Source organism: Bufo bufo, chromosome 3 (genome assembly GCF_905171765.1).
Source record: "Bufo bufo chromosome 3, aBufBuf1.1, whole genome shotgun sequence".
Classification (NCBI taxonomy): Eukaryota; Metazoa; Chordata; class Amphibia; order Anura; family Bufonidae; genus Bufo; species Bufo bufo.
The window spans coordinates 649,690,231-649,708,886 of record NC_053391.1 but is presented as its reverse complement, the minus strand read 5'-3'; the positions used below and the strand labels follow the sequence as shown (position 1 = coordinate 649,708,886).

The 18,656-nt window shown below is 45.3% G+C and overlaps 1 long non-coding RNA gene across 1 annotated transcript; it reads left to right on the top strand.

Annotated features, from left to right (window-relative positions):
* The first annotated feature begins 11,829 nt into the window (after window positions 1–11,829).
* Window positions 11,830–12,341, top strand: LOC120994182. The gene is made up of 3 exons (XR_005777352.1): window positions 11,830–11,853; window positions 11,947–12,113; window positions 12,299–12,341. It is a non-coding gene; the product is annotated as an uncharacterized LOC120994182 (long non-coding RNA).
* Window positions 12,342–18,656: the final 6,315 nt, after the last annotated feature.

Sequence of the window (18,656 nt, the reverse complement as noted above, 5' to 3'; positions counted from 1 at the left end):
GCAGGGTGGCACGCAGACCAGCTAATGGCCATCACTGGTGCGTGGCTGGGGGGATACAGAGGACACAGACGATACACCTCCCACAGAGGACAGCTTTTCCCACATTTCCGCTCTTTATTTAAAAAATTTTTTTTATCTCCCTTAAGTTTGGTCTCTTTTTCTCACGCTCCCTCTCCTGTGTGGAACCCTGATTCGCCGATAACCGTGATCAACATGGTAGGCTCAGAAAAGAACATTGAAAGTTGATAGAGAAGATATCCAAATGGATGGTGGATGTCACTGGGGCACCTCTACATAGGTGACAGGAACATAAATTTAAAAATATCATCAATCACATTGTCAGGTGAAATTTTTCAAATTTTGCCGGATAGAAACACCTGCTCTGCATAGTGGACAGGGAATAAAATTTAAGAAATTCTTCATTAATTGATGCGCGACACATCCTTTCATTCAATGCTTAAACTTTAAAAAGTTGTCCCACTTTTACACTTTAATACTTTGTCCCATATTTCCGCTCTATAATTTAAAATTTTAAAAAATTAATCCTCCCTTGGATGTGGTCTCTATTTCTCACTCTCCCTCATCGGCCTGGAATCCTGATTCCCCGCCACCCGTGATCACCATGGTAGGCGCATAAAAGAACATCAAAAGTTGATAGAGCAGATATCAAATTGGATCGTGAACATCATGGGGATGTGCAACATGGTGGTGCAGTAAGTATGCACACGCCTACACGAACTGACTGACAGGGGTCAGCCCCTGCAACTTTTGGGTCACCAAATTGGGCACATGGCCTGAGCTTGCCCTTTACCCCTTGGAGGTGCTGGCCTGCCCTGCAGCCAGTGTATTGTCTGAACGTGTGCTTAGCACGACTGGAGGGGGTTATCACAGGTTATATTTCCCAATGTTTTGGGGTGTACCCTGATTTAAAACAATAAAAATAAATTTAAATTTAAAAGCAGTGTAGACTACCTCCTCCTTATCCACCGCTGCTTCCACCCACACCGCCACATCCACCGCCTCCTTATCCTCCTACTGCATATGAACCTAGTCCTCCTAGATCAAGATTATTATTTTATATTTTTACATATTTTATGTTATTTAAAGTCATTTCCCTATCCACATTTGTTTGCAGAGCACTTGCCATGCTCTTAACTACATTTTGATGCCATTTGCAGCCCTCTAGCCCTTTCCATGACATTTTTACAGCCATTTTAGTGCTCAAAAGTTCGGGTCCCCATTGACTTCAATGGGGTTCGGGGTCAAGTTCGGGTCAAGTGTAGGCTTCCGCTGCTCGACCTGATAGCTTACTGCTCAATATTGCAGCCCAGCTATCTCTCTCCAGGTTCTCCAATGCACATTGTTGTTCGAAATCCTGCAAATAGCTGTCTATGTCCATTTCGCCATCTGTAAAGGCTTTAAATGCAGCATAAATAATCTTACATGCCTGTCCATTAGCAGCTCTCTGTAGTGCCATTTCATCCCATTGTTGGGTTGTAGTCGCTTGTATTCTTGCGCTTTGTGCTTGCTTTGCTTGCGCCATTATTTGGGCGATCGTCTCTTGTGATGGGTTGGGACCCAAAATGCTAAGCCTCCATCTTACGTCCTTTTGAAATTCTGTTTCTTCTGGCATCTCCATGGTAGCGCCGCTGGTTCTGTTGCTCTCTAGCAATTCGGCAATTATCGTGGCTTTCGGTTTGTTACTTGCCACTATGCCGCGAGCTTCCAGTAGTTCCTTTATCGTCGTTCGTTTGAAACGTTCGTATCTATAGGCCATTCAGATGAGTAAATCCGTACAACGTCTCCCGAAAACCAAGTAAATCCGAAAGTGTTGTGAATATATAGCTCCCAATCCCCCACAAACAGGATCCAGGACTTCAGAAAGGGGGTAAAAACTATCAACTTTATTGATGGCCACAGCTCAGCCTTTTATCAAGTCCTCCAGCAAGGGTTACTCCCACGGGGCCCTTGTGGGGAACAGGCACACTAAATACAGTGACCAATCAATATACAGTAAGAAATAACACACTCCCACATGAACAGTAAAATCTCTCCTCTCTATCCTGGAGATAATTGGATAAAGGGACCGGACATAGTTCCATGCATTCGATGACTAAGAACATTGTGTTTGTTAAATCCATCACAGGCAATATCCATTGTGTTTGTGGATTGCGTCACGGGCAATGTCCATTGTGTTCGCTAATGTCCATTGTGTTCACTAACTGCGTCACAGGCAGATGAAGTGGTTTGTGTACATTTAAAGGGCAAAAAAAGGGTCAACTACATAAACAGCAGACGAAATACAAGAGTCTGGACATTCCTAAAACAGGGGTTTTGTCACACTTAGATTTTACAGTTTTCACAGCTGCACAGGTAATCACAGGCCAAAAGGTGTCCCATTAAAATTGTTGAAGCAAACTTTCCTACTCTGCACGTTGCTAGTTGACTTATACTTTAGCATCCCAGTGTGTGGTGTAATACGTTACCATAAGCAATATCTTCCAACCTTCTGCTACAATATTTGAACAGGCTGCTAATCCACTCTTCCACTTTGCAATATGGAAATCTACACAGGTGGTCCAAACGTTGTGGCGTGTGCTCAGGCACTGAAGGCTTCTCCTGAACAGGTGTGCCTTAGAGTCCATAAAGTCATTTTTAAGACTGATCCCCTCTACAGCTCTTTCTCTACACCTCTCTTGCATTGGGCTCGCTTTCTGGAGATGTTCTGGCTGTATCTTGATTGGTAAAAGGTCCAGTAAGAGCTGGCCTGTCAGATTTACATATGCTTCCTTCGCCTAGACTTAGGCTGGAGTAGGCTACAACAGACTAACTGGAATAGATTTACTCTAGAATGTTTTGCCCTCTCTTATATACAGGGTGACACCAGCCCAATATAGTGATGGCTAAAGACACAGCCTGTGATTACCATGTGCTTATAGAAAAAATATAGTAAATGCATACATGACAAACATATTTTTGGCACTTTGCAGTATAATGCGACTCATGGAGCAGGATGCTGCAGTAGTGGCCTGATGGATCCACTGCAGTGAAGTCCAGATCCCTGTACAATGGTTAAAGAGTGAATATAAGGGGGGCCACTAACCTCTCCCTAAAGACCCAAGGAGAGGCCCCAAGCCAAATTTGTTTAAGTTACGCAGCACTTCCGCATTTGCTTCGTAACAATTTCCTTCTGCTAAGCTCCTGCAAATGGACTATGGACAGTGGACATTTGTGGAAACTTGCCCTTATTGCTACTATGGAAAGCCATTAACTCCCTACTTTATTGCACTTTGGAGGGTTAACTTGCACTGTAATGTATGCTATTGTGTGTACTTATACTGTTTTATATTGTTGAACTGCATTAATATGTTTTTGCAATACGGTATATCCTGTTCATTTGTACTGTTATTACACTCTAGCTGCACTGCACTGTGGAAGGGTTTGAATGTACAGTACAGTCAGCTAATACTGAGAGGATTTTTGACTTTTACCTATGCAAAGTTTTGGAGGGGGAAAAAAAACAGACACATTGACTTTCTGATTGTCTGGTTTAGCACAGTTGTGTATGTCTAAAGACTTGTTTATATCTGGAAAACTGCTTATACATTTGCATAGCCTTGAATTAAAGCTCTATACAAATTTATGATAAGCAGAAATTGCAACAGTGTTTGTGCTTCGGCTGTGCTTCTCCATTCCACCTTTACCTCTAGAAGGTTGTAATATAGCTAGAAACTGTATATAAGAAGAGAAACCAGGGCTGCATTTACAGCTCATGCTACGCTAGGCCCTGGTCATATACGCCCCCATTAAAGGTACTTTTACGCTTGACAATTACCACCATGTTTTGCTGCTTTTAATAGAAGTGTAATAATAAAGTGGTCAGTGTTAACAGAGGAGAAGATCAATGCTAAAACTGTTGTTTATCACTGAACATCAGTGGGGATGTGGTTACATTAATTGTGCCAGCACCACTCATTGTTACATAGCGCACAGCCGGGTCCTGGAAATCGGTGGTGTGGACTGTGTTCTCCAAGGCTCATTTGCTCAAGGCTAAATAAGACCCCTGGATAATAGCTCATACCATGAGTGGATAACAAACATTGTATCCTCATAGCCCCATACTATGACTGGACAAAATCTCCATACCATGACTGAATGATACCACCATACTGTGACTGGATAACACTGCCATTCAATGAATGCATAACACCGCCATACAATGACTGGATAACAGGGTATAAGGAGACACAGTTTAGGGTTTAAGGTGGCACAGTACAGAATATGATTAGGGTGCAGAGTACAGTGTATAATAAAGGGGCAAAGTACAGGGTATGACTGGGGTGCTGTGCAAGGTATGATAAGGGGCAAAATGCAGGGTATAAGAGGGCATAGTACATGTTGGGAAGCACAGTACCACCTATAAGGTGGCTCAGTGCAGGGTATAATAGTGGGGCATATTACAGGGTATTGAAAGCACAGTACAGATTAGAGGGCACAAAACAGGGTAGGGGGCTTTGTATAGGGTATGACATGGGGATACACTACAGCTGGTTCCCTGAGAGGGAGTTGGGATTTATTATAAAAAATGAAAAGAAAAAAGTTTAACTCTCTCACAATGCCTATCCTGATGGCCGCACCCTAGGCACGTGTCCTTGAGTGCCTAATTAGAAATACTGTCCTGATCAGAACCCCTAGTTGTCTGCAGATAGGGACCAGTGCTTAATAGGAGACACTCTGCCAGACCGAATATGAGTGACCAAAAGAAGACACCGAGACGGGGATACTCTGCCACAGATCCTGGGTCACCAGCCCTATGACCAGAGAACCGGCTGGACGACTGAGCCACAAACCCTGGGCCACCAGACTTGGGCCAGGGAGCCAGCTTTCTGAGAGAGACAGAGAGGGGGGGGGGGGGAGACAGCTAGCTCAAGTCTCAGACTGAAGAAGTCCGTTCTGTGCTTTGCATGTGTTGACTTGTACTGAGTTCCTCCAGTAAAGAAGCACACTGGTTTACTGCAAACATTGACTCTCTGGAGTTATTTCCCATTGGGGTGCACCATGCCTTACCAGCAGCAACATATGGTGACTAGAGATGGCCTTGCGGATCGCCTGGGCGGTGGTTTCGCGGCAAAGTTTGCGTGTTCGCGATTCGCCAAACATGCAAATATATGGAGATATTCGCGCCCTCCATATTCTTTTACATTGTGAAGAACTTTGACCCATGACACATCCATCAGGAGGTACAGGACAGCCAATTGAGACGCTTCAGCACATGGACATACCCCCTACCTTATAAGTAAACCTGATCTGGCCGCCATTTTACATTCAGTGTTTTGCCAGTGTAGGGAGAGGTTGCTGTGTGGAGCAGGGACAGGCTGTTAGGGACACCAAACGCTAGCTAATAGGACCACAAAGTACTTTTAAGGACTGGTATAGGTGTGCTATCGATAGGTGTGATACACAGAGGGGTGCGATATACTTATAATATACTTTTATAATGAGTCATAAACACATAGATCTATATAGTAATCACCTGGAAGTCAGGGGCCTAGGGGCTTACTAGGGCCATTTTTATATAGGGTAAGGTTCCGGACGGGGTCACTCTTATCAGGGCGGGTGGTCTGTGGTTAGTCTATCAAGGCCAGAATAGCACCCCCCTGTAGGGCAATATCAGGGACAGTTCTCTGCCCACCCTGTCCTTCAATACCACATCATCATCTAGCCCAGGGATAGATGGTTTTTGCTTTCCCTCCGGGATTCATGGATGTGCAATGGAACCCCCCGGATTGTGGTAGGACATATGGTTTCTGATTTGGTGCCGCCGAGCACCTGATTTGGTGCCGACGAGCACTTATTACCTACCACATCTATGCTTTTTGCTTAACTTTAATCATTTAATTTATTTTCATTTTGAGGGATATCTTTTCCATTCACACGTCCGCAAAATGGGTCCGCATCCGTTCCGCAATTTTGCGGAACGGGTGCAGACCAATTCATTTTCAATGGAGCCGGAATGTGCTGTCCACATCCGCATTTGCGGATCCGCACTTCCGCATCCGTGCTTCCGTTTCCGAAAAAAAAAAAAAAGAACATGTCCTAGACAAGATTAGGCATTTTCTATTATAGTGCCGGCGTTGTGCGGTCCGCAAATTACAGAATGACCATTGCCATTGTCCATGTTTTGCGGATCCGCAAAACACTTACGGATGTGTGAATGGACCCTCATAGTAACATTATTAAAGGTTACGTTTTATCTTTATGTATATTCTAATGGATTGCCTTCCTTGTACATTGTTATAATATACTTTCTATGTTAGAAAATATATTATAGTGCATTTGTATTGTGCGGCAGTTGTGTGCGGTTCTGCTGCGATACTGCAGGTATATAGAGGGACAAGCGTTATTGGAACAAATAATTTCTACTGGTGTGATATACCAGTCGTCCCCCAAAAAAAATGATTGAAGTGGGGTGTTAGATACCAATATACTTTCTTTATAGTGCATTTGGGTACTATATAGTGCATTTGCGCATGTGCGCACGCGAACATTATATTGCCGATATTTCGCATTGAAAAAATAATGAATGGAGATTGCAAATTCGAATAATACATCTGGTATCACTGTCCATGTTGTGGGACTATTTGTGCACTTCTAGTAATTATTTCTTGGCTGCAAATATGAGCTGAAGGTTTTTCAGGTTCGCCTGCCATTAAAATGAATGGGACCCGCCGCAAACTTGCGGTTCGCGATCATTTGATCGCGTTCGTGAACCGTCCCGGCAGATGTTCGTCCATCACTAATGGTGACACCTCGGCAGTGTTTGGAGGACCCAGCGTAGCATTGGGTCCACTCCAAAACCCGGCAACAGCATACTGCCTAGAAAAGAAAAAGAAAACACAAGTTGTTTCTATGGCTTTTTACAGTAAAAAACACCAGAACAAATCTATATGTAGAGAGGTGCGGTATGCCAGACCTTGCAGGGGAATTATGTGTGAGGTCACGGCGTGAGCAATAGGTGGGCCGAGGAAAATACAGTTCTGGTTACTCACGGTTAGGTCGTCCCTGGGCAGGCTCGCATAAAAGTGAAAAGGAGAACGGCACAAGGATTCTCTGGGGCACACTCTGGTGTAAGGGACACAGGCCAGATGGTGGTTTGAGGTGCCCTTGGTGGTCTGTATTAATGTGCCAGTGGCAAGGTCCCTTGTTTTGTATGGAGGTACAACCATTTACTGTAGTGTTAATAGAGGAAATTGAGTCTGAGGAAAACAGAATGAAACTCAAAGTGGAACTTTACTGAAGATGACTTCTAGTAACAACACATCCAATGCATTAAAACAGTCTCTTGATATAATCCGGCATTAAGCACAATCTCCCATACATATGGGGAAAGGGAAATGCAAATCCTCAATGAAGTACAGGCTCTTGTAATACATAAGAAAGCTACTGCTCAGACTAGGCTTGTAATAATGAAAGTCTTACACTGGTCAAAACTCCGGCCTGATCCTAATCCTTGTTTAAAGGTGCTTTTCTGAATCCTGAAACTTCTATTCCAATGTTGTTCTGACAGTTGGCCTAACTGTCCTCAGGAATTGAACTGGAGGTGTGGAAGCTTCATGCTGTCTCCTACACCTACTACAAAAGGTGCCTAATAAGTCCTCAGGTAACGACTATCTTGCTAATCCTTTGTCTTGCATAAACGTGATAATTCCTTAAATACTCGGCTGCATGCAGTTTAGACATTGGTCACCCTGGAAGAGCGATCTATAGTAGTGGATTGCTCACCTCTAGGTAGAATGATTGCAGGCCTTAGCCCTGGGCTGTGGAGCCGACAGGGACAGAGTAGAGAGGCTAGGAATATGCCTCCCTCCAGATATTCAGCTACATTGCTGTTTCTTTCTTGTAGGCTCATGAGAGAACTGCTTTCAACTGAACTCTCACTTGGATTGACCTGAGCTCATCTGAACTGCTTTGGATTGACCTCAACCAGCTAACAACTTAAAGAGGACCTTTCATCAGAATCAAGTATGTAAACTGAATATACATACATGGAGAGCGGCGCCCAGGGATCCCCCTGCACTTACTGTTATCCCCGGGCGCCGCTCCGTTCTCCGGTTATAGGCTCCGGTAAAGTCATAGTTAGGCTCCACCCATTTGAGCCTGCCGGCGTCTCTTTCTCCTATGTTGTAGCGCTGGCCAATCGCAGCGCTCAGCTCATAGCATGGCTAAGAGCTGAGCGCTGCGATTGGCCAGCGCTACAGCATAGGAGAAGGAGACCGCGGCAGGCTCAAACGGGTGGAGCCTAACTATGACTTTACCGGAGCCTATAACCGGAGAACGGAGCGGCGCCCGGGGATAACAGTAAGTGCAGGGGGATCCCTGGGCGCCGCTCTCCATGTATGTATATTCAGTTTACATAGTTGATTCTGATGAAAGGTCCTCTTTAACTGCCTAACTTAGGTCTGAGCTAAGCTATATATACACACTGACACTGCTCCATCTTGTGGAGAAACAAGTGTAGTGCACCCTGACTAGGCCTGTGTAAAGGATATTTGCATATAGAATCACATTGTGACATGGAGAATATGACAGGAGATAAAATACAAAATACAGGCATATCACATGACATTAATACATGATAAAAGCACGTTTGCGGTGCCCACGGTCACGTGAGTGGGACACTGCAGAGGCAGGGTCTCATGGATTTCAGATAGCTTTTGCTACGTATTTACCACGGATATCATCCTATATGGATGAAATCTGCAGAGAACCTTATGTTCTCTTCTGGGTGGAAATCTTTTTTGCAGCGTGTGGATTTGATTAAATCTCATCCACTTTGCTTTTATTGTACGTTCACATCCACACCTGCCAGAAATTGGAGCAGGCAGTTCTGCCTAAAAAAATGCAACAAAACGAGCAACAAAAACCACGTGTACGATGTGCGCTTTTTCCATGGAAAAGCCAGAGGACTTTTTCCTCTCCATTTCAAAGGGTGAAATCCGCTGGGGAAAACTGCAGCATAAACTGACATGCAGCAGATTTCAAATTCGATCTGTCCGATCCAATCAACTGAAAGAGGGGACCCTGTGTCCCCTTCATTGTTTACCCAGGAACAGCACCTTCAATTCGGTTCTGGTTGCGTAACATACTGTAGTTCACAGAGCTCAATCTCTTTCATGTGCATGGGACTGATCTGCAGTACCACACACAGCCACAACCGTATGTATGGTGCTGTTCCTGGGTAAATAAAGCCACCCGGTGGTCCAGCTGGAGTGCCCTGCACTTTTGCATAGAAGTCGGATAGGCCATCAATATCGCAGTTTGCGTAAACGACATAAGAACTAATGGATGGCTACGAGGCATTCTAAAGGATACAATGTGTCATTGCCCCTGACAAGAAGCGTGACTACACTTGAATTTGTCTTGTGTTGCATTGTTAAGGTAACTGTATTAAGGAAAGTTTTTACTTTGGTGATATATTGTTTCCAATGGGATTAAAATGATAGAGAGAATAGGTAAATAGCAGAAAAGCATGGAACTTTGTAGCTGCTGATAATTGCAGGCCTGTCAGCCTGGCTGATGATGCCACAGGTCCCTCTGTCATGTCATGTGACCTTTAGAATATGGTGATGTCACAGGACCCTTTGTGACATCATGCAACAGTTAGGTTTAGAACTCTGCAACCTGAACGGCAGCCATATTTCTTCATCGTTTGACTGGTGAAGGCGACTTTTTCTAGTGCTTGGCAAATTTTTTAAATACAAGACCAGAAAAGAAGGACTGTTAGCCAAACCGTTCCAAGTGTCACCCCGGAACGTGCTGAAGGCAGACAGGACCTTCCTCAGCCTAACATAACATCTAGGGGCTGAATATGGAGACTTCCAGGAATCTTCCAAAGAAAAGGAAGAGGAAGAGAAAGAGGAGAGTTCAGCCGCCAAATAAGAGGAGGAGAATAGTAACACCGGAGAGGGCAAATGATGGCGGCAAAGAAAAAATGATCAAGGCTTCAAAAAGACCTGGAAGCCCTATACAGGAGAGTATCCAGAGAAAGAGGAAGAGGGGAGAAGAGATGGGGGAAAAAGCTGATGACAGACCCAGCATGTCCTACAATACTGACATGGAACAGCTGTCAGGTGAGTGCAGATCTAAGTTTCCTAGAGCCAATACCCCCTAATGTACGAATTCATGGAATTCTCCACTTTTGGAGAACCCTAATTATGACCAAGATTATGAATTCCTTTCTTTGCTACCCCCTAATGTAGTTACATTGTATTGTAATGGCAAAAATATAGAAATATTAAATCTTACGGTATCTCTCCTGTCTCCACCAGGGACAATCCCATCAGACGCCCCCATCCTTGTGACTGGACTGGAAAGCTTCACCTTCCATAAAATCCTTGGAGAGGGTGGTTATGGTAAAGTGAGTATTAGGAATTCTTGGGACTTCTTCCTCATGTGTGTCATGTGTGTCGCAGTAATATCACTCTAGGGATGTCAACGCTTCATGTCTTCTCATCAGGTCTCATGGCAAGACAGGCCTTTCTTCCAGTTCTAATGCTCTGTCTCCTACAGGTCATGCTGGCCACACATCCCGCCTGCCAACAACAACTGGCAGTGAAGCTGGTGAAGAAGAGGGTCCTGCTTCAGGACTTTAAAGACACTGTCCTGATTGAGCGACAGGTCCTGGAGGTGACTGGGAAGAGTCCATTGTTTACCCATGCTTATGCCACCTTCCAGACCAAGGTAAGAGTCTGATCCATTATCGAGGCTTGATCAGTGGGTTAGCTATACCGATCCCAACTGAGGAGGCTGCAGGACCTTTACTATAATATTTTAGAAACCTGGATCATATTTTCTGTCTTTTATCATAGGACTATGCCTTCTTCATCATGGAGTTTCTTAGCGGAGGAGATCTAAGTGGCCTCATGAAAGCCAACGCCCTATTCACCATTCCAGTCACCAGGTAAGACAGAACATGGATATATTAGATAAAACTGACGATTGCTGTCAGGAACATGCAGCTTTGTGTCATTATTAGTCTGGTAGGTTAATGGGTGAAATGTTGATATTTTTTATTTTTGCCATCAGATTTATGGCAGCTGAGATCATCTGTGGGCTGCAGTTTCTCCACACCAGAGGCATCATACACAGGGACATAAAACCAGCCAATATCTTAATGAACAGCGCCGGTCACTTGAAGATCGCCGATTTTGGTCTTGCCGTGATGAACATCTTTGGGGATAAGAAGATCTCAGAATATGCCGGAACTCTTAGATACATGGCTCCTGAGGTGAGGAATCATCGACTGCACATGCTACTGAGCTGTTTCTTTCTACAGGGCTGGACAGCTGCATGACTTCTGCTGGCCTGGACAATGTTCTAACTCTTATTGTCTGCTGGATGTTTTCACAGATTCTTCTACGGAAGCCCTACAACACGGCAGTGGACTGGTTCTCAGCTGGTGTGATGATATATGAGATGGCTACTGGCAAATATCCATTCAATGCCGGTATACTGCCTGAAACATTCGAAAAGTCACTGATCAATGATGTTCCCACCTACCCAAAAGGCCTCAACCCCCAAGCTAGAGACCTTATAGTGGGGGTGAGTAGAAAGACACATAGCAGTAATACAGCGGCTAAATATTATGAAAATGAGGACATTGAAAATCAGGGATAGCATTGCAACGTGTGATGGAATGAATGTCTTTATTCTACATTTTTCCAGCTCTTAAACAAGTCACCAGAGAGTCGCCAGGTAGCGGTAGATAACATCAGAGAACATCCGTTTTTCATGGAAATCAACTGGACAGATATAGAGGGAGCAGGAGCTCGCCCACCATTCCAACTAGGACCAGTAAGTAAATGATCCAGAGAAGATGTGGCTAGTAGTACAGTTCCATTGTGTTCCTTCTTTATCAACACCGCTTTTGGTATGTTCTCTCCATAGCCACCAGTGATGACATTGACAAAAATCGATGACATCCTGTCCTCCACCGAAGCCAATAAGTCACCAATGGCTGAAAGAGATCAACAACTGTTCTGTGGATTCACATTTGCCAATGAGAACTGGCAGGTCGTAAAGCCAATTAAAGAACCTTTCATACGACCACGCAGGTGAGTCATTGTAGCTGAGAGGGGAATACAGATGGGGATTATTGGAGATTCCCTGTGAATCTGTGCAGTGTGGATTCCATTCACTGGCTTATAGTCTGCTCATGGGTGGACAGAGCAAACTTGAAGGTGGTTACCATTTTGCAAGGCTATTTCATTTCCAACCTGTTTTAATTTTTTCTTGGTAGAACGTTTGGCAGATTTGTGAGAGAGACCATCCGCAGGATCTGGTGGAAGATGAAAAACTGGAAGTAAAGAGCTCCACTCTGTATACAGATGTCCCCAGTAGATCAGTGGCTGAAAAACATCATGTTCCAGCAGAGCCTCTTGCTGACATCATAAACAGCAGAAAAACCAACCAACACTTGCTGTCCTTGTATGAGCCTCAGATTCCAAACTCTGACCTCTATCTGCTCTCCTGACTACTCATCGGTACTGCGCCACACCAGTCCTTGTTCCTCAGCTTCATTTCCAGCTGCCACTAGAAGTAACCTGAGGGCTGTGACCTGCAGTCTAGCATGCAGCCAAAAAGCTATGGAGTCGATGAAGATTCTTCCAAGAATCAATGACTTGACCGCCAGCGCTTCTAGTCGACAAGTTGCCTCTTGTGCCCAAAGGGAAGGGTGGTCCTTAGGCCATGGTTCCCTAGAGGTTTCCTCCACAGGGGGTTTTTCCTTTCCTGCGTGCCAATGGATCTTAACATCGACAAGAAAATGGCGACTTGTTAGACTTTGCCCTCAGTGGAGATCACACCATCCACTAGTGGTACAGAGGGACAGAAAAGGACATCTACCACCAATAAACAGTACCATTCACCATCATGTGGTTGTAGCTTATTTATTTAAGTCCCACATGCATATTAGGGCAAGAGCCATCTATGTACTGTACTATGGATTGCTATTTATCCTGTAGTTGGGGGAAATCTGAAGGCACTTTCACTTTCCTCGTTCACCGCAGAACAGGTAATAAGATCTTTCTGTCCTGCTTGTCAGAGACTGAACAGAAGTTCTGCAGTAGTGTCTCAGGATAGCTTGGAAGACTCTTGCAGGGACATGAGAAGGGGTATATATTGTCAGCTGCCAGAGGGGGAAGGAGATTGATTCAGTCCAGAGCCTGTACCAAGGGGCACAAATGGAAGCAAAAAATGCTTTTTTTTTAATGTTAAAAATTACTTTAAAACAGCTAGGACTTTGGTATGAAAATCTTTCATGGGATGTCTGACCCCTCGCCCCGTACTGTATGTGAGCACTACCTCAGTGACCTTGCACTAACTCCTGATAATGGCTGTGACGGACAAGGGAAATCAGGTCACCAGAGGGATTACATCTTTACAAGTCAGATGTCTATTATCAGAGGGACGGTGACAACAAACACCGAGGCCATTAGGTGTTTTGTTGTTTTCAAACTTGACTCGTGTGATTGCAGCATTGTCCATAGAGATTGCTGTGTGTGTTCCCGTATGATTTTCCGCCTGTTATGTAATGATAACTACTAGCGGAGAAGTAATTATTACATTAATTCTGGCGTCCTGCGGTGCAGATCCTCACATGATCTTGTGCCTAGCAGTCGCTCCTGAGTTTCCATACAGTACAGTCTGTACTAGGGGCAGATGCCAGTCGCTACTCCTATTCCTCCCTCAAGGAAGCTCGACGTAGGGGCCTGACCTTCTGTAACTTGTGCCTAGCACTAGATCCTGGTTTAGATCAGTTGTCTTGTCTGAGACATTGGTGGCAAATTTCTAGGATATGCTACATCCGAAGCTGCTTCGCTAAAGAATTTTTTATAATACTATACGGAGATTCGTCTCTGTACAGTATTAGAATGTATGGGCTCCGATGAGCCGAAGTCCGCTGATCGCGAAGTTGTCCGCGACTTTGTTGACCAACTTTGGTAATTGATTATTATAGTGGAAAACCTTGGAACTGAACTCAGCTTTGGTTCCAAGGTACCTCGCTGAACCGAAGCCGGGTTTTTCACTGTAATAACCAATTACCGAAGTTATTCAACAGTCTCGCACGACTTTGTGAATAACCTTCTTCGGCTCATCAGAGCCCATACATTGTAATACTGTACAGAGACGCAGCCCCATACAGTATTTTAACAAATGTTTTTGCGAAGCGGCTACGCTCATCTCTACTAACGATGTCAGATGGGTGCGGGTCCCACCTCTCCTCTAGGACCTGCATCTATCTCCAGAATACTGTGCCCTGCATTCATTTCTATCGGAGTGCTGAAAATAACATTTTGGCAGTCCCGTAGAAATGAATGGAGGGGTCCTATTCTGGTGATGGGTGCGGGTCTTAGAGGTGGGACCCACATCTTTCTGACATTGGTGGCACATCCTAGTGATATGTCTCTAATGTCTCGAATGAGACAATCCTTTTAAGCTGGCTATGCACATTAGATGTATGTTAGCCGAACACACTGATTTTGGCAGGGATGGCTGACCATCTAATGTGTATGGGGGGGCCTTTTGACTCTACCTGACAACAGATCTTGGAGAGAAGGATTGGGCGATTTGGATTTCAACACACCAGGTCCTTTTGTTCTTGGAAGTGCTAGATGTTGTCTTTTTTAGGTGGTACTCCCCAGTTGCATGCGTTGAATTGTATTTTGTTACTGATGTTCAGTGTAGAAGCTGCATGGAAAAGATCTGCTACAAATCTGTCTTGTTTGCCCAGAGTCTAAAACAGGCTGTAAGGCCCAGACTCCCTGCCCACATATTCAAGCCATTTCTTGGATATCCATGTCAAGACATGGCATGATGAACTGTGTACTTATAGTTGAATAAATTGGAAAACCATCTGAGAAATAAAACCCCTAGAGAGGAGGTTATAGTATCCATTCCCATATTAAAATCAGCCATGCGAGTTTTTAGCTGATGTTTCTGCTCAGTCTGTCCCTTTTATAGCCCATGATGAAGCATTGAAATCAGAGCATTAAATAAAAAGTGTAAAAACTTTCAGAAACCGGCAGACAAAAATAAATGTTTAGGTTAGATAGGCTACGCCACCTAACCTCAGCTTGATCCCTGTTCTGTCTGCCCTGGTTTGTAAACAGTCAAAGTACAGTGCAGAGGTAGTCATATAAAAGATTACACCTTCACTGGTTACTAGAGACTAGAAAACCTCAAAGCTCGGGCAAGAGGGTGGATCCAAAGCTCAGCTAAATAGGGAGGCTGATCAGCTCCTTAGTCATCAGCTGGACAGGGAGCAAAAGGGAAGGATTTACTATGGCAGTGCTGAAACGAAGTTCCCAGAGTACTAGACCCAATACACAAAGGGAGTGCGGAGCAACGCCTGCACCTGCGCGGGACAGCAGGACAGCGGTGGACTCAGACCACCAGCCTAACAGGTTTCTTTACTGAAGAATTAAAATGCAAACGGTTCAGGACAGGTCATACTTGCAATGGACCAGCTGATGTTACACAGAAATCCAGTATCCTCAGTGTTACGGATATTTTACACTCCAGCTGAGTAAATCCGTACAGCGTCTCCCGAAAACCAAGTAAATCCGAAGGTGAATTTGTGAATATATAGCTCCCAATCCCCCACAAACAGGATCCAGGACTTCAGAGAACCGGCTTGACGACTGAGCCACAAACCCTGGGCCACCAACCTTTGGCCAGAGAGACAGCTTTCTGAGTCTCAGACCGAAGAAGTCAGTTCTGTGCTTTGCATGTGTTGACTTGTACTGAGTTCCTCCAGTAAAGAAGCACACTGGTTTACTGCAAACATTGACTCTCTGGAGTTATTTCCCATTGGGGTGCACCATGCCTTACCAGCAGCAACATATGGTGACTAGAGATTGCCTTGCGGTTCGTCGTTTCGCGGCGAAGTTTGCGTGTTTCGCGATTCGCCAAACATGCAAATATATGGAGATATTCGCGCCCCCCATATTCTTTTTCATTCTGAAGAACTTTTACCCATGATACATCCATCAGGTGGTACAGGACAGCCAATTAAGACGTTTCAGCACATGGACATACCCCCTACCTTATAAGCAAAGTAAATAATATTTTCCAAACCGATTGTGTAACATCCTGAAGTATGTCACTAAACTCTTCGCTACAACATGTTAGGTATATGCATATTGTCATCTGGTATAAGTTTGCATCGCTCTCTTCATAATGTGCATTTTCTAGGCCTGTATTGTATATTTGCTGTAATTCTCAATGTACACCAGTAGGTGGCAGCAATTTGTAAGCAGACCATGGTTAGTTAATATATCTAGACTGGAATAGACCATTCCAGGCTAGCTCCCCCCTTTCTGAGGAGGAGTGGAATGTTCCCACATCCTACTTCAGGGGGAGGAAGGAAAGTTCTAGGCAGTGTGAGCCACCCCCCTGCTGGGGTAGGCTGTGTTAGTAGGAGCTCCCAGAAACAGGGACCCCAACCAAGGATCCAAGCCTCGGCTGAGGCCCCAGATCAACCTTCCCAGCCTGAGTCCCTTACCTCAGCTGGTAGACCAGGAAAGCAGCCCTTCACAAGACGTATAGATCTCCAGGAAGAAACCACCATACCCTGCGAGCAGTCCTGCAAGTGAAGATCCTAAGACAAAGAGAAGATAATTACCTCACCGGCTAGTCAGACCCAAACTAAGCAGACTAAAGACAGAGCAGAAGATAGATACCTGCCAGATTCTAATAGGCGTATGATCAGATGCAGAATACATATAAATTCCTGCCACATATTGCCAAAACCTGCTTGGACTCTAGACTAACGCTGTAACTTGTATGGATCAAAGCTGCATATCATACCACCAAGTAAAGACAAGTTGGACCCTATTATCTGTGTGGAATTCCATCATTCCTCAGTTACTCCTATCAACCACACTCAATTTTGCTGCATGTGAGCCAGGATACAGGAGTCCAGCCGTACCACAGGTAGGAGACACCGTTGACACTACCTTATCTACTATACAGAGACATTATCCCCCTCTGGCATTCCTCACCTGGTACGTGAGCTCATAACATCTTAAAGGGTCCTGCTACAGTACCTGCGCAAGCTGCAACTGGCGTCACAAACTTATACACATATAAACTGACCCACTGCATAGCATTCCCACTGACCCAGTGTCCTGCTCATTGCATCAAGTGGCGTCACGAACAGGATTGGATTGAATTGTGTGAATCCCTAACAACAGAACTGCATCCAATTGTGCGCTAAAAAACTGACTTAAAACCGCATGTTTCACAGTATAATAAGGGCTGAAGATTGTGCAAAGATCGCTGAAAAGTGACTTTCTTACTTGTATTGTTGTACCAGAAAGTGCTGGACGTGCGCTACAGCATTCAAGGTGTTAATTCGATATTGTAGAATTCGCCATATTCGCTTAAAATGGCGCCTCATCTTCATGCCCAAAGACAAAGGAACGCCCTCTCAAGACCGCGAAAATGCTGTTTACGCCCCCCAGAAACGGGAAAAATTAGCAACACCCCCTCAAGAAAGGCACGAAGATGTCGAATACGCCCCTTCAGGAGCGGGAAAAATAGAGACTGCCCACCATGAACTTTCTATTGCGGACCGAGGTGATAAAGTCTCCACCCCCTGGGCTGCGCCCTCAGAACCTGCTATCTGCCGGAGGAAAGAAGACATCAAGATGGCGTGCTCTCCAGAACCTGCCCATCATGCATTCCAAGAGCGGGGCTCTTTCATTGGCCCGAACATATTCTGGCAGCCAACGGTAGTGGAGAAGTGGGTGAGCCCATATCCGTCCCCTGAGCTGACTCCCCGGGAGAAAACCATCAAAGAATTAGAGAACCTGGAACGATTCCACGTGACCCTGGACAATATCCGAAAGGGTAAAAGACCGGACGCGTCACCTGAGCCTGCAGCGGCTGCGCAGGATGCGCCCTCTATGGTACAAGTGCCGGCGGCGACATCGGAGGACAGCGATCCCGAATCCGAGAGCCTAGATGACCAGATCGTCCGTCTGGAGGAGAAGCTGCGGGAGTTACGCCAAATTGCCACCGCCAGAATCCGGACGCCACCTAGGGAGGAAGAGGTCCGCCTCCAGTACTCGGACATCGCGGGGTCAGAGGTAAGGGTACCTGTCCCTACCAGCCGGCCACCTACTGCTACTGCGGCTGCGTTGAGGCCCCCAAGGAGGCCCTCTCACACTGTGACTTGCTGCGCAGAGCCAGTTATCCCAGAGCCCACCGGACCGCTTGCGGCGGCGGAACCTAGGCCAGCACAGCCTACAATTGTTATACCTGGACCGATGCGGTCCCCAACTGTGATTACCCCTAGGCCTATGGGGCCCATACCAATTAGGGGTCCTTTCATGCTGCAGCTGCCCCCTAATACTGTGTTGTGGGCACATCCGCCTGTTGATGCTTATTACAGGCCTCATCTGCAAGCAGAGCCAGGGAGCACCACTGAGATGCAAAGTGAATATGACATGCCCCTGTGAATTGGCCTGCTAGGCCATTGATTTATTTGATTTGCTTTCATGAAGGGACCTCATTGCTGAGAATTCAACCCTTCCAGGACAGGAGTCCTTTGTTTTGGTCCTTTGTTGCTGCTGCCAGTTATCCACGGCTCA